This window comes from Mesoplodon densirostris, chromosome 4 (genome assembly GCF_025265405.1).
Source record: "Mesoplodon densirostris isolate mMesDen1 chromosome 4, mMesDen1 primary haplotype, whole genome shotgun sequence".
In the NCBI taxonomy this organism is placed as follows: Eukaryota; Metazoa; Chordata; class Mammalia; order Artiodactyla; family Ziphiidae; genus Mesoplodon; species Mesoplodon densirostris.
This window is the reverse complement of record NC_082664.1, coordinates 151,583,515-151,600,325: the sequence shown is the minus strand read 5'-3', so window position 1 is coordinate 151,600,325 and position 16,811 is coordinate 151,583,515. Positions and strand designations below refer to the sequence as shown.

The following is a 16,811-nucleotide window of genomic DNA, read 5'->3' as shown; positions in this document are numbered from 1 at the left end:
TAAATGAGTAAAAATGTTTCACATAAATTACAGGGTTTTTTAAAATACTTTTAAGATTCTTTTAAGTTCTCTGAAGAAATCTCTTGGCCTCAAATTACCCAGCTTATTATAAGGTAATCTTTAGGTTTTATATTTGATTACTGGTTACTAAACTTTTCAGGAGAAGGACTTTTGTTTTTAATGAAAGTTCTTATCTGATAAACTCTTCAGGAACACAAATTAGTTTGTAGCATAACTAGTAATTGGACAAAGAAGTGTGGGGAAATTGCTTTTTTTGTATTTTATGAAGAATTAGGAAACATTCGGAAGTGATTCTTGATGAAAAGAATAAGCTATGCTGCCTTTTATTTTATTTTTTTATATTTATTTATTTATCTATTTGTTTATTTTGGGCTGCATTGGGTCTTTGTTGCTGTGTGCAGGCTTTCTCTAGTTGCGGTGAGCGGGGGCTGCTCTTCATTGCAGTGCGTGGGCTTCTCATTGCGGTGGCTTCTCTTGTTGTGGAGCACGGGCTCTAGGCTCGCGGGCTTCAGGAGTTGTGGCTCGCAGGGTCTAGAGTGAAGGCTTAGTAGCTGTGGCGCATGGGCTTGGTTGCTCTGCGGCATGTGGGATGCGGGATCTTCCCGCACCAGGGCTCGAACCCTGGTCCCCTGCACTGGCAGGCAGATTCTTAACCACTGCGCCACCAGGGGAGCCCCAGTAACATGTTATTTTAAAAAGCAGTCCAGGGCCTCCCTGGTGGCGCAAGTGGTTGAGAGTCCGCCTGCCGATGCAGGGGATACGGGTTCGTGCCCCGGTCTGGGAGGGTCCCATATGCCGTGGAGCGGCTGGGCCCGTGAGCCATGGCCGCTGAGCCTGCGCGTCCGGAGCCTGTGCTCCGCAGCGGGGGAGGCCGCAGCAGTGAGAGGCCCGCATACCGCAAAAAAAAAAAAAAAAAAAAAAGGCAGTCCAAGTTGATCTTGTTTAAGGTACCAAATCATTTTCAGGTTTTTGAAATGATATAAGAAGTTGATATGGAGAGAAGGTAAGAAAGGGAAAAGTTTGGTTTTCTGCTTATGTCTAAATGAGGATAATTTTTTAGAAAATTATTTTAAAATGTAAAAAATAAAATAATTACTTAGTGGAAAACTGATGCTTGCAGAAACTTGAACTCATTAGTTATGTGGCTCATCTTGGTGTAACTCATACTTGTAATATTTATCCTTTACCTAGCATAAGTATAAATCTGAGTAATATTTTGAACCAGAATGACTTTCTCTACTCCATTGTCCTTTCTTCTTCTTCTTTTTTTTTTTTTTTTTTTTTGCGGTACGCGGGCCTCTCACTGTTGTGGCCTCTCCCGTTGTGGAGCACAGGCTCCGGACGCGCAGGCTCAGCTGCCATGGTTCACGGGCCCAGCCGCTCTGCGGCATGTGGGATCTTCCCGGACCGGGGCACGAATCCGCGAACCTGCGTCCCCTGCATCGGCAGGCGGACTCTCAACCACTGCGCCACCAGGGAAGCCCTCTTATTATTTTTAAGAAGCAGTTTTATTGAGATAAATCTGCATACAGTAAAATTTACTCATTTAAAATGTGTAGTTTTAGTTATGACAGTTGAAAGTAGTTGTGTAACCATCACTTTGATTGTGATGTGGAGCATTTCTGTCACACTTTGGAGTTAATTTTGTCTCCTACCCCTGGTCCCTGGATCTACTTTCTGTCATAGTTGCTTTTTGTAGCAATTCATATAAATTGAGTCATACATTATATAGTCGTATCTGTCTTTCTTCACTTAGCATAATAATTTGGAGATTCACCCATGTTGTTATGTTCATAAGTAGTCCATTTCTTGTTATTACTGAATAGTATTCCATCGTGTGGATATACTGCAATTTGTTTATCCATTCACATTTGATGGATATTTGGATTGTTTCCAGTTCTTGGCTACTATAAATAAGGCCACTATGAACAATTGAGTACACGTCTTTTTAGGGACATGTGTGTAAATACCTGTAAATGGGAGCTTTGCTGTAGTTTAAATGTAAGGCCTTGTTTCTTAGTTTTGATGGGGGAGATAGAAAAATTTATATTAAACCAGAAGGTCAAAATTTATCTCAGGGAAAGAGTCGAATTGCCAGCTGTTACTCCTATTCTTATACTTCTGTTTTATTCTTTATCTTCCTTCCCCCCAAAAAAGGCTATTACCTTTTCCCTTAACTAAAACGTCTTATAAAATGGCATTCCTTATTTAAAACTCAAATTTATAAGAATATGCTAATTTCTTTTCAGCACAGTTGTTCTCAAAGGACTTTTTTTTTTTTTTTAAGTATAGTTGATTTACAATGTTGTGTTAAGAATATGCTAAATTTTGAATGGGCTAGTTGAACCATGGCTATTTTATACACTTCCTGTCCCCTACCCCCTAGTATTTCCACCTCATACTAAACTTTATTGTTTTGGAGCCTTTTTTCATTTCTTTCTATAGCAACCCCTTTCTCTTCAGAATAGGGACCTGTATAGTACAGAAGAAGCTACAGATAAAGGTTCATGATTTGTCATGTCATATATTAGGGGTTACTGGAAATTCAGATGCAGACCATGTTGATCTGACTTAATGAAACCTGTGAAGTAAGCTGTATTTGCTGACTCATGTATATATGTTATAATCTCTTTGGCAGTGTAGTTAAGAATTGATTTAGAAGCAGATGATACCTGAAAACTTGCTCCCTGCCCTCCCAAATATATTCATATGTATACATACAAATGCCCATGTAAACATCCCATATTTCTTAAGTTATTTTGAGTTGGTCAGATTTCACTCACAGTGTGGGTTATTCTAATCCTTTTATTACAACAGCATTTACTGCAGCATTTAGGGAAATGGAGTTTGAATTGAGGTCAGAGGAAAAATTTGGAGAGTTAGCAGGTAGATTGGGTAGGGTAAAGTATTTGACACATGCTACCTGAGAGAAAGGGAGAGAAGGCAGGGAGTGGGATAAAATAATTTTGCCTGTTTTGCAGTTGGGCATTCTACAAGTACTTATTAAAATTAAAATGCCTTTTTTTAACAAAGTAATGTTTGGTGCTGTTGAGTTACAAAGATTAATCTGATATAGAGCCTGCCTGAAAGAAGGCCACACGGCTCAGTAACACTGTTCCAGACCTGGAATTAGCTAAAATACCAGTAAATATTGTACCAGTTAACGTTGCTCATACCTGATAAGAGGGTATATCCAGATTAGTATAGGAGACTAAAATTCAGCCCTTCGTCCCAGGTCAGCTTTGTCCTGACCCTTCAGTTTTGCTGGCTATCTACCCCTCCAATTCCTGCCCCTGTCTCTGTTAGACTGTGAGCTAAGTGACGTGTTGTTCTATTCTTCTCCTTTACGAGGTGGATTGTTTGTGAGATTTCCTACTAGAGAGACTGCTGTTCTGGGCCTCCTGACAAGTAAAATAAAAATGGAGTATGGGCATAGGATGCAAATAATTACAATATAGTCAAAGCTACACTCTTAACAACTGTCGCAGTCTTACAAAGACTGACTCTTATAGTAGGTAAAAGACAACCCAAAATAAATTAAAATGAAGGAAAATAGGTTAAGCCATTGGAGAGGAAGGAGAACATGAAATTAGTGAGGTGATGGTGAGGATTTTCTCCTTTCTTGCACATTTTATTTTATTCATTTTCTCTCTCTCTTTTTTCCTACCTCTTTCCTCCCTCTCCTTTAATTTATTTTGTGGTTTTATGCCACTGAAATGTTTGTGTTTTATCCATTTGTGTTTTGGCCTCTCAGTGATAAACATTCTGTTATCTTGTCTTTTCCAGGTGCTCTGTAGGTCAGTGTGTGCTTTGTTGGCTTCTTATTGGCATTACAGAGTTTGTTTGGGTGGGACGTTTGTTTTAGTATTTCCCTTGTATATTATTATTATTTTTTAAATTTTTTTAAACTTATTTATTTATTTATTTATTTATTTATGGCTGTGTTGGCTCTTCGTTTCTGTGCGAGGGCTTTCTCTAGTTGCGGCAAGTGGGGGCCACTCCTCATCGCGGTGCACGGGCCTCTCACTATCGCGGCCTCTCATTGCGGAGCACAGGCTCCAGACACGCAGGCTCAGTATTTGTGGCTCACGGGGCCAGTTGCTCCGCGGCATGTGGGATCCTCCCAGACCAGGGCTCGAACCCCTGTCCCCTGCATTGGCAGGCAGATTCTCAACCACTGCGCCACCAGGGAAGCCCCCCCTTGTATATTATTGATCACTCATTAACTCTTGTTTTGGTATTGCTTTGCTACCTGGCATAACTAGAAATTAACTTAATTTGGAGTTTTTAACAAGGACACACTTGCTACTGCATATCCAATTGAGGAATAGCCCTGCTTTATTGGAGAAGTTTGTTTCTTTAACTGCAGTAGAATAAGAAGGTTGAGAGGAGGCAGACATTCACTTGACTCATAAGCATTCACATCTGACGTTTTCAATGAGAGCACTATTTCTTACAGTTGATTAAAATGGATAATCACAAATCAGTTTAGACTGCTGTTGAATTAGAGTGTATGGAGATGAGATAGGAAATAATAGTTCGCTTGTTATTGTTAGGTATTTGGTTGAAATCCTTAGAACATCAGGTCCAAATATTTATTTTTCTAAGGTCTTATTTTGAAATAATCTCAAATTTATAGGAAGTTGCATTAATAATACAAATAATTCCCATATACCCCCTGGCAAGATTCACTCATTGTTAACATTTTGCTACATTTGTGCTATCATTCTGTTATATATATATATTTTTCCTAACTGAGAATACGTTGCATGCATCCTGTCCCTTTACCATATAGTACTTAGACATATATTTTCTAAAAACAGCATTCTTTTTTTTTTTTTTTTTTTTTTTTTTCTTTTTGCGGTATGTGGGCCTCTCACTGTTGTGGCCTCTCCCGTTGCGGAGCACAGGCTCCGGATGCGCAGGCCCAGCGGCCATGGCTCACGGGCCCAGCCGCTCCGCGGCATATGGGATCCTCCCAGACCGGGGCACGAACCCGTATCCCCTGCATCGGCAGGCGGACTCTTAACCACTGCGCCACCAGGGAGGCCCCCAGCATTCTTATATTTTCAAGGACATTCCAGTTATCATATCAAGGAAATTTAACACTGATATAATACAATTCTCTAATATACAGCCCACATTCAGATTTCTCTAGTTTCCTCAGTATGTTCTTTAATAATTTTTTTTCCCAGTCTAGGATCCTACCCACAATCATTCATTGTGTTTAGTTGTCATGTCTCTATTTTCCTTTAATCAGAACCATTTCCTTAACCTTTCTTTGTCTTTTATGACATAGACACTTTAGAAGAGTGACAGACCATTTATTTATAGAATATCCCTCAATTTGGGTTAGTCTCATGTGTCCTTGTGATGAAATTTAGGAAATATAGTAGTTTGGGCAGGAATGCTACATTACTGCTGTGTGCTTCTCAGGGCATCACATCAGGAGGCATATGTCCATTTGTCCTGTTTTCAGTGATACTAACTTTGATCTTTTGATTAATGTAGTATCTGCCAAGTTTTTCCACTTAAAAGTTAGTATTTTCCCTTCTCCAATAAGTAATTTGTGGGGAGATACTTTGGGAGTTAATATATGCTCTTCCTCATCAAACTTTCATCCACAAAGAATTTTAACAAATGGTAATTTTGCCTGAATCCATTATTAGTATGATAGTTGAAGTTCAGATATTTATTTGCACAAACCCAGTAATATAGGAGGGAGACTGTTCCAACTGTTGGATTCTTTAGCTTTAGAAAGTATTTTGTGTTGAACTGGAATTTGTCTCCTGAGACTTTGGCACATTGTTTCAAATTTTGTACTTTTGTGCCACTGATGAGATAAGCCTGCTCTTTGCTTCTCTTTAACAGCCCTTCATAATGCATTCCCTCTTTGTGTTTTCTCTAGGTTATGTACTCCCGTTTCTAACAGTTTCTTGTGAGAGGTAGCTTTCCTGAATTTATAACCATCCTGTTGGTTTCCTGATAACACTCATTTATCAATATCATACTTAACATAGAGTACCAAATCCAGATACCAAGTCCAGATATGGTTTATACCAATTTCAGATATGGTTTGATTGGTGCAGTAGATTGCTATTGCTTATAATCTAGCTTGATACTTAAGAGCACCAGGCTTTGGAGACAAATAAACCTGGATTCTCTGCCACTAATTAGCTGTGTAATCATCAACAGGTTCCTAATATCTTTAAACTTCAGTTCCACAATCTGAAAAGAGTTGGTAATAATTTCACCTTTTAGGGTAGAATGAGGATTAAGTGTGCACGTAAAATTCTGGGGATGGTGTCTATTGCACCGTAATCACTCATTAAATGTTAATTATTATTATATAGAAAGGATGTTTCTGTTTTTACAGCCCATGATTGTGCAATTTATTTTTTAGCTGTTGTAGTTTACTGTAGGCTCATTTAAACCTGTGGTAAAAATCAGAAAGTTTTAATAAGGTATACTGAAGCACAGTTAGACTGTTGAACAAATATTTTAGCTTAAGTGAAAATTATTCTGTCAGTTACAACTTTTATAAAGCTTTGAGTTATTTTTTAAATTATATGTACAGTATAAGTAGATTATAAAGAAACATTTGAGTTATTTTGAATGAATCCTAAAACCTTTAGTCATCTTTATGGCATAGCAAATACACAGTCAATTTTCAGCATTAAGTAAAACTTTAAAAATTAGCCAGTGAATTTTGAGTGTTTGGATGCTGTCTATTTCTCATGATGTTTTAAAACCATGTTGTTAATATAAATAGTAAATTTACTCTGTAAAATCCTAAAACTTTTCCTAAAATTTACTATAGAAATTGGGGTTAATAATATACCTTTATGGGGGGAAAATAGTTATCTAGCTATTTTAGGACATATTGATTGAACGCAGTTTTATTTTCCAGACAAGCTTTCTATAACACTTGAGTAACCTGTCACAATAATGATACTATAGAAATTTTAATCTGTGGGGAAATGTGGTGTAACCCTTCACTGTAAATGTTAGAAATATGGCTCCTCTTTCTGTCACAACGGGACCAAGAGTCTCTTTCTCCCCAGTCAGGAGGGTCCCAAAGGATACTCTTGGGACACTGAGGGTACCCCGCTATCTCCTTGTAAAAGTTTTTCTTTAATTGGTGGCTCTTTATGCTAAAGAAATTAGCTAAACTTTAGAAAAAAAGAAAAATACCTAGTTTTGCTTACTTTGAAGTAATTCTTCCTTACCTAGCCTGTGGCCAGGTGAAGAAAAATCTATATGTTAAAGTTACACATTGTTAAATTATACATTGGTGTCAGATACCAAATGAAATGTTTTTCTTAATTTTACATAGCAGCCCTTTTTATATAGCTATAATAGTGAAAGCACTCCTTAAAAGTTTAGACAATTAAAATGTACATAGTCAATTTGAACTGTCTCAACTGTTTCATGTTAAATGTGTTACAGGAATGAATCTGAAGTCTACTGCTGAAAAACACTGAAGGCTTTAAAATGTTTTCTTGCATAAAACTCAAAGTTTAGCTGCTTATGAGGATAGGGAAAGCAGGAAGCTAATGTCTGTCTCAAGATACAGGACAGCTGTTTGCTCATCAACCTCAACTGTGTGAATAGACTTAAGCCTGTAACCCTATGTAATTAGGCATAATAATTAAAAATTTTTTAAATCTAAAGTGCTTAAAGATAACACATCAGTGTGATGATATTTTTTAGGGTCTGTTTTTTTTCTGGTGGGTGCTATGTTGAGGGTGGAGTGGGTGGTAGATTTTTATAAAATATTTTTGAGAATATCACTTAATAACCATGCATCTTTTTTCATCATTATTCCATTACTGTGAAGCAAAAGAATATAATTCTTTAGATCCCTCTTTATTTTGCAGTTGATTTCAGCCTTTTATAATTAATACTTTAACCAAACAGTCATGAAAATGTATTTTGGGAATATCATGTTAGATACTAATATAGAAAATTGCTCTTGGAAATAACTTAAATTATAATTAACAATTTTTTAAAATTTATTTATTTGGCTGTGTTGGGTCTTTGTTTTAGTTCACGGGCTTCTCACTGCGCTGGATTCTCTTGTTGTGGAGCACGGGCTGTAGGCACACAGGCTCAGTAGTGGTGGCATGTGGGCTCAGTAGTTGCGGCACACAGACTTAGTTGCTCCACGGCATGTGGGATCTTCCTGGACCAGGGATCGAACCAATGTCCCCTGCATTGGCAGGCGGATTCTTAACCGCTGCACCACCAGGGAAGTCCCTAAACATGACATTTCTTGAGGACACACAACTGTATTTGTCTGGAACATGAAAGATTGCTCTTGCATCAGATGTAACTCCACAAAAGAGGAGGAAAGGAAGCAAAAATATGTCTTAAAGAATGTTGGTGATAGGTATATTTTCTCTGGGTTTTAGGTAAAGTGATTTTTAGCAAATTCAGCAAAGTCATTATAATGTTATTTTAAAATAAAGGCATGGATGGGTGAATTAAGTGGTGTTGCAAGTTTTGAGTTCTGTCAGTAGTGACTGCTTCTTGGATTAAAGTGAGCTGTTTTTTTACATTTAGATGCTGGTAGAGTGCTTTCTAATCTAGAAGCACTGGTAGTGTTATGGATGGTGCATTAAGTCTTTCAGGAAGGATTAGGTATCAGTGGTTTTATTGTAAGAGAGATTCTCTTGTGTTGGGGATGATTCTACTAAAGCCTAAAAGTAGTCTGGGTTTCAGCACTGACCATCACTGTCACTGTGTGTTTAGAAACATGGTAGTGTTGTGGGGGGAGGTTGTAGCAAGAAGTAGAAACATGGTTTTATGTTCTGTAAGAACTTGCTGTTTACTGGAATCTAATCAGGGGCCGGAACACATCTGAACCGATACCCATTCTAACTGAAAATGGGAAAGGGGGAGATTATTTTAAAAGATATGTGAAAATCTTGTGGAATTGGCAAGAAGTTTACAGCTTTGGTACCTTTCTATGTGTTTGGTGTTCTTCCTTTTCTCCACCCCGACCTTTTCAGATTGGTTCATTGGGTCAGGTTTTCACCCATGTCTACTTAACTTTTCTGGAGATATTATCCCATGGTACCAATGGAGCAACAAGAGTTAAGACCTGTAGGTAGTACAGGTTGTATTAAAAGGGAATGTTAACAAGGAGTCAATAGTTGGCAAGTCTAACTGCAATTTCTTTAACTGATTAGGAAGCAGGGAGGGGGCTGATAATATTACCTTCCTCATATAGATATGGTGAAACTAAATGAGACAGTTCCTCTAAAGTGCTTAGCATAGGGTCTAGTACATAACAGCTAATGTTTTCAGTGAGTACTTACTAATGCATATCGAAGTATGTACTTTTCTGATCTGATTTTTTAATTTAGGGAGAAGGTTTGGAGAACTTAAGATTAAATGATGACCTATGGATACCCCACTCAGAGCATTTAATTCAGAGGTGGAGTGGCTGTCTAACTGGGCTGGTAGTTATGCCCTAAACTGTTCATGATATTCTGTTAACCTTAGATTGGCTTACTGTTGAGCACTGTATGTTTTTAATCAGGAGCTTAGAATAGTTTTTCCGTATTTGTTTTAGCCATTTGAACCCTTTGTTCTAATGAAATCTTTTACAAAAACCTGGTATTTAAAAATACTAAAAAGGAACTGTTCTGCTTGAAGCAGAAATGTTCAACCCAATCTACCATCTCAGTTTTCTCCTCACCTGTGCCCTCTGCCTCAGCAGTCATTGATAAAATGCATAGTTATAAGAACTAAAAGCACACTTATGAGAAATTAATTTAGTGAATGATTGCCTGGATGGATAAGCATGAATAAGCCCATGCACACCCTTAGATGTTTTAAGATTTTATTTTTGACTCTGGCTGCTTGTAGACTGGCTGTTAACTGAAGTTGGCCGTGATACTGCTTTATCTTGAAAGGTGGTACTAATGAACAACCCCAGAAACTTGTATTTTACTTTACAGATATTGTTGACCATACCACATATCACATTGTGTTCTCCTTATAAACTATATGTGAAATACTCACTCTTATGCTATCTGAGTCAAGGTTAATTGTATTTCTGAGTAATTGATTTCATTTTTCTTTTGAATATTGTACCTCTTAACTAGTCATATCCTTTGCATTGGCTGCTAGGAAAAGTAGAGTCAGCTGAATGGCTTCTAATTAGCAAAAAAGCCCTATGGGCATGCGTTTTGTTTTGACAATATACCTGACCCCTCATTTTTTCTACCACCTTGTCTTGGATTGACCATTTTTGCTTCTGTCTAATGTTGTCATATAGCATGCATTTTTAAAGTCACCTTAAATCCTTTTCAGCACACCATGAAGTATATAAAAAATCATAGTGTTGTGTTTAGTGAACAGCACTTGTTAAACCCTCCTTCCCGTTATAGGGTGATGGGATTCTCCATTGCTTATAAGTTTAAATTCAGACACCTTAGTGTGGATACAAAGCCTTCACTATATGGCCTTACTGTTTCTAGGATTAGTCCATCCTGTATTCCAGACACACAGGATTCTCTTGCTTTATCCTGCCCCATAATTATAAGTAGTAGGTATATAAGCACTTACTAATCAATGCATCCTTTTATAAACTTCGGTAGAAGGATGTTAGAAACCTTTCCCTCACACTTGTAATCAAGAAATCATCTCAGTAGGAAGTAAGATTAAGAGATCTCCTAACAGGTGATCACTGTCTGTGAGACAAAGGACACCTTTTATGTACCCGCCCTTTGTGACCTGTGGGTAAAGAAGGAGTCTTGGATTTATGACTGTAAGATGGTATGGAAAAACCCGAACGAACTTTTTGGCCAATGAAATATTTGTGGCTTCTTTCTCACTACCAAAGTGGAGTTGAGTAGTTACCACAGGCTATATGGCACACAAAGCCTAAATTATTTACTTATCAGGCCCTTTAGAGAAAAAGTTTACCAACTCATAATATACAGTGTTGGGGATACAACCTTGAAAAAACTAAATAATCATTTTGTGTATTTAATTTGGTTTTTCTTTTTTATATTAGTCTTTACAGACTATATTATTTGTTCATCGTTCATATTTCAATTCATATTGAAATTCGATGTTGATTACTATAAATAGCTCTCATAACTCTGAGTTTGTGGGGTATGTGTCCTTAGTAGGCCTTTCCCTGAAATGAGAAGCTAAGAGCTGTATGCCCAGATTCTGTCCAAGGGTAGACTTCAATTTGGGTATGTGGGTAGGAAACTAGAATGAGGAAGACTTTACTGTGCAGTACCAGTATCCCAGAATATGTCAAAGAGGAAGAATACAATGAAGTATAATTAGTTTCAAGATTTAATAAAATTAGTACTTTTATTGTTTAATCAAGAACATTCATAAGTGGTGCTTTTTTTTTTTTTTTTTTTTTTTTTTTGCTGTACGCGGGCCTCTCACTGCTGCGGCCCCCCCCGTTGCGGAGCACAGGCTCCGGACACACAGGCCCCGCGGCCATGGCTCGCGGGCCCAGCCGCTCCGCGGCACGTGGGATCCTCCGGGATCGGGGCACGAACCCGCGTCCCCTGCATCGGCAGGCGGACTCCCAACCACTGCGCCACCAGGGAGGCCCATAAGTGGTGCTTTTTGGGGGGGAAGAAGGTAAGAGTATGGTGATGAAGAATACAGTGGCTGCTGACTGCTAGTACAGTTTGGTGCATGAAGCCAAGGCTCCAGCTTGTTTTACCTTCCATTGCTTTTACGCTGCCAGTCGACACAGTGAAAAGGCAAATAACAAGTTCTTGTTTTTATGAAAATAGTTTTGACCCCCTGGGCCTCTGAGAGGATCTCAGGGATCGGATCCCCAGGGGATCCACAGATAAGCTTTGAGAATTACTGACCTAGGGCATGGACTCCAGCCAGACTGCTAAGGTTGACTATTAGTTCCATCACTTACTACTAGCTGTATGACTTTAAGCAATTTACTTTAACCTCCCCATGCTTGTCTGTGATATGGTGATAATACCTATTGCCTAGGTTTGTTATGAGGATAAAGGAGTTGAGGTTTATAAATGTGCTTAGAACAGTGCTTGGCACATAAAGCACTATATAAATATTATTAAATAAAACCAAATGGTAAAGTCAGTTATTTGTATTAAAAGTGTTATACAAAGTTTCAGAAGAACAGGAGAGATTTAAATTTAGAGATTGACCATACAATGGAAGAAATCAGGGAGAAACATTCATTTACAAGTATTGGAAACTAAGTTGGAGATTTGCCTTAGGAGAAGAGATTTCTTAAAGGGGCTGGGGACAGGGAGGTGAAGCACAAAGTCATGCATGTTGAATTATGAGGTTTAAGGTCAAAGAAGAAGAAATAAAAAGAAGGTTCATACATGTGGATCTTGCATACATAGAGCTTATTTTGTTAGTCTTTTGGAGAAGAAAAGTGAATGAAAGCCCATGAATGTGGAAACCAATGGGAAAATTTGAGTGGGTTCCCCATTTTGCAAAAAAAGGTATTGGGTTACCTTGTGCAGATAGTAACTAATTCTTTAAGATATGCAATATGGAACCTAGGTCGGTTTGAGAACATAAAATCGACTACAACTTTAATTATAAAATTATTATGTTTGGTATGCCAACTTAAGCAAATTGCTAAATGAACCTCTGAGTGAAATGAATTAGAAAAGATACCCCAAAACTTAGAGTGTGAGGCTAAGCATCTTTGTTCAGTGCACAAACTATATAACATATGTAGTGGGCCCTGCTGGCAAACCTAGATCTTTTCTCAAACAGCAAATTCAGTTTCTTTAAAAAGAGCCTATTGCAGCCTGTTCGCCTTGTGGTAAATACTTGGTTACTACAGGTTGTAGTACAAGGCTGCTGCTACCTTGCCAGCGCAGTTTCATTCTTGCATTCAACAAATATTGAATGTGTACCATGTGCCAGGCATTATTTTAAGCATCAGTGAACAAAATGGACAGAATCTCTGCGGTTACAGAGGTGACATTTTAGTAGAGGGAAGAGAGATGAGATAAGTGTAATTTAATAGGAAATTAAGCTTAAAGGCATTGAAGAAAAATAAAACTGGAAAGGGTAATAAAGGATGCTTGTTGCAATTTTAAATGAGGTAAAGGAAGCCCTCTCTCAGAAGATGACATTTGAGCAAAGGTCCTGAAGGAGATGAGGGAACCTAGTTGTGACTTCTGGAGGGTAGAAGTTACAGCAGTTACAAAGGTCTTATGAAAGGAGCATACCTGGCATATCTGTATATGATCAGGGAGGAGTGGAAGAGGAGGTCAGGTAATGGGGGAACAGATTATAAAAGAGCCTTTAAGTCCTGGTAAGGAGTTTGGCTTTTACTTGGTGAATTGAAGGATTTTGAGTAAGCAAGCAGTGTGATCTGCTTTAGATTTTAACATAATCACTGGCTGCTGTATTGAAACTACACCATAGGAAGATAAGAACAGAAGCAAGGAGACCTATATACCAGTAACTATATTAGTTATCAATTGCTATATAGCAAATTATTCCAAAAACTTCATGGTTTAAAACAACAAACACTTATTGTCTCGCACAGTTTCTGTCAGGATTATAGATGTAGCTTAGCTGTATAATTTTTTTTTTTTTTTTTTTTTGCGGTACGCTGGCCTCTCACTGTTGTGGCCTCTCCCGTTGCGGAGCACAGGCTCCAGACGTGCAGGCTCAGCGGCCATGGCTCACGGGTGCAGCCGCTCCGCGGCATGTGGGATCTTCCTGGACCGGGACACGAACCTGTGTCCCCTGCATCGGCAGGCGGACTCTCAACCACTGCGCCACCAGGGAAGCCCTAGCTGTATAATTTTGGCTCAGAGTCTCTCATGAGGTTGCAGCCCAGATGTTAGCCAAGGTTGCAATCATCCGAAGACTTAACCAGGGCTGAAGGATTTGCTTCCAAGTTCACTCATACACCTTTTGGCCAGAGACCTCAGTTACTCAGCAAGTGGGGCTGTCCTTATGACAGTGGTAGCCACCTTCCCCGGAGTTAGTGATCCACAAGAGAGAGAGCAAGGCAGTAGCCATAATGTACAGTGTCTTTTATGACTAGACTCAGAAATGACAAACCAACACTTCCACAGTATTCTGTTGGTTATCCAAACCAACACTGATAAAATGTGGGAGGGGACTACAAAGGGCCAGAATATCAGGAGGCATGGGGATCATTGGGGGCCACCTTGGAGGCTGGCAACAAATAGAAAATGAAATTTTAAAAAGATACCATGTATTGCCTTTTAACAAATTAAATACCTAGGAATATCTAACAAGAAATATGCAAGACCTGCGTGAACACTGTCAAAACATTACTGGAAACTTAAAGAAGACCTAAATAAATTCAGGAGTCTGCTGTGTTTGTGTATCTGTAGATTCAACACAACCCTAACAGGTTCCCCCCCCCCACCCCCCCATAGAAATTGACAAACTGAATCTAAAATTTGTATGGAAATGGAAAGTGCCAAGAATAAGCAACACAAGCTTGAGGAAGAATAAAACTGATATCAGCTATCCAAAATCTATAATAACTTGAAACAGGATAGACAAATAGACCAGTGGGATAGAATTGAGAGTCTAGGAAAAGACCCGCATTACATGTATGATAACCTATGTATGGACATGTATGCAGTGCAGTAGGGAGAGGACAGTCTTTTCAATAAATGGATTTGGGTTAATTAGATAACCATATGGAGAAAAACATGAATCGTAATCCCTACCTTATTCCATACAAAAAATCAACTCCAGATAGATTACAGATCTAAATGTGAAAGGTAAAATAATAAAATTAGAAGGAAAATAGCATCTTCGTGACCTCGGAGTAGGCAAAGATTCTTAAAATAACTAACTATAAAAGATAATTGTTAACAAAATCATATTAAGGTGAATTTTGGTTTCAAGACACCATTAAAAATGGAAAGACAAACCATCGTGGAAGGTAAAGTAAGCAAAAGGCAATCCAACAGAAAAAAATGCACAAAAAACTTAGACACTTAACAAAAGAGGATTTTAAGAATATTTAAAATAGAAAGGCAGATGTATTAATTTCTTAGGGCTGCAATTACAAATTAATACAAACTAGGACGCTTTAAAACAACAAAAATTTATTCTCTCACAGTTCTGGAGGCCAGAAGTTCAAAATCAAGGGGTTGGCAGTGCCATGCTCTGTAGAAGCTCTAGGAGAGAATACATTTCTTGCTGCCAGATTCTAGTGGCTGCATGCATTCTTTGGCTTGTGGCCACATCACTCCAGTCTCTGCCTTTGTCTTCACATCACCTTCTCCTCTGTGTCTCTCAAAACTCTCTCTGCCTTTCTCTTGTAAGTATACATGTGATTGCATCTTAAGCCCAACCAAACAATCCAGGCTAGCTCCTCTTCTTAAGATCCTTAACTTAATCATCTTTTGCCATATAAGATAGTATTCAGAGGTTGCAGAGATTAGCACATAGACATGTCTTTGGGACTGCCATTTAGCCCAGTATAGCAGGCAGTACTAAGTATTGGTGAGGTATGGAGTAACCGGAATGCTTATACATTACCAGGGACTCTAACGTTGCCAGGAGTGTGTAAATTTGTATAACCACTTTGGGAACTGGTAGTATCTGCTTAAAGGTGAACATACATATACCCTATGACCCAACATGTCCCCTCCTAGGTATATACTGAGCAGAAATGCGTATGTATGTTAGTCAAAAAACATATACAATAATGTTCATAACAGCAATATTTGTCATAGTCATAAGCTGGAAAGTTCCCAAATCCCTATCATCACTAGAATAGATAGTGGTTTATTCATACAGTGTAATATACTAGATAGCAAAGAGAAGGAATGGACTGTGGTTAGACACATTAGCATGGTTGAATCTCAAAAACAATTTGAGAGAAGCCAGACACAATGTGTGTACACTGTATAATTCCATTTATTAAAAGTACAAGAATAGGAAAAGCTAATCTAGAGTATTAGAAGTCAGCATAATGGTTATCCTTGGGGAAAGGATAATATTTGGAAAAGAGCATGAGGAAGCTTTTGAGGGGTACTGATGATAATCTGTTTCTTGATTGGGGTGCTTAGTTACCCAGTTGTGTTCAATTTGTGAAAATTTAAGCTTTACCCTTGGGACCTGTATATGTTTAAAGAAGAAAGGAATGGGAGTTGTTGGTTACTTTTGTAGGTTTCTTTACTATAGGACATCTCAGTTGAACTAATGGAGTATCTTTCATTTTGATATGCATTGATTATTCTGTTCTGTTTGAAAGTTTTAGTAGAGCAACTTGATTATAACATTTGTAAGGACTTTGAATTGCAAGTGACAGAAGCCCAAAGCAAACTAAAGCAAAATGAGAATTTGTTCACATAACTGGGAAATCTGAGGGGTGGAGCTGTCCTCAGTAAGCCTTTGTCTTGGCTGTCTCCTTCCTACCCATTTTGGCTTTGCTTACCTTATTTTAATTAATTATGTGGACTCTTTCTCTATTGTGGCAGAGGCGGCCACCACCAGCACCAGGTTTACATTGTATTGTCTTCAATGTAATCTCAGAGCAAAGTCTGCCTCTTTCCCAGTAGCACCAGTAAAATCCAGGGAGGAATGAAAGATTGGCTCAGATTGAGTCATAATGCCCAGGCTTGGATCATGTGCCCACCACTGAGACAGGTTTGGCCCTGAGGAGGGGGGGTTAAGCCTACCCAAAGCAAATGAAATGGTCTTCCCACAGGAAAGAGAGGTTCTGTTAATCTGAAAGAGGAAGGAAACATACCAGGCTGACAGAAACTATCAGTGTCAGGAATATGGATGTCTTC

The 16,811-nt window shown here is 38.5% G+C and overlaps 1 protein-coding gene across 4 annotated transcripts in view; it reads left to right on the top strand.

The window, feature by feature from the left end:
• The window catches only part of ZFAND6 (zinc finger AN1-type containing 6), a 78,325-nt gene that overhangs the window by 34,596 nt on the left and 26,918 nt on the right, over positions 1 to 16,811 (top strand). The gene's annotated exons all lie outside the window — the stretch shown is intronic.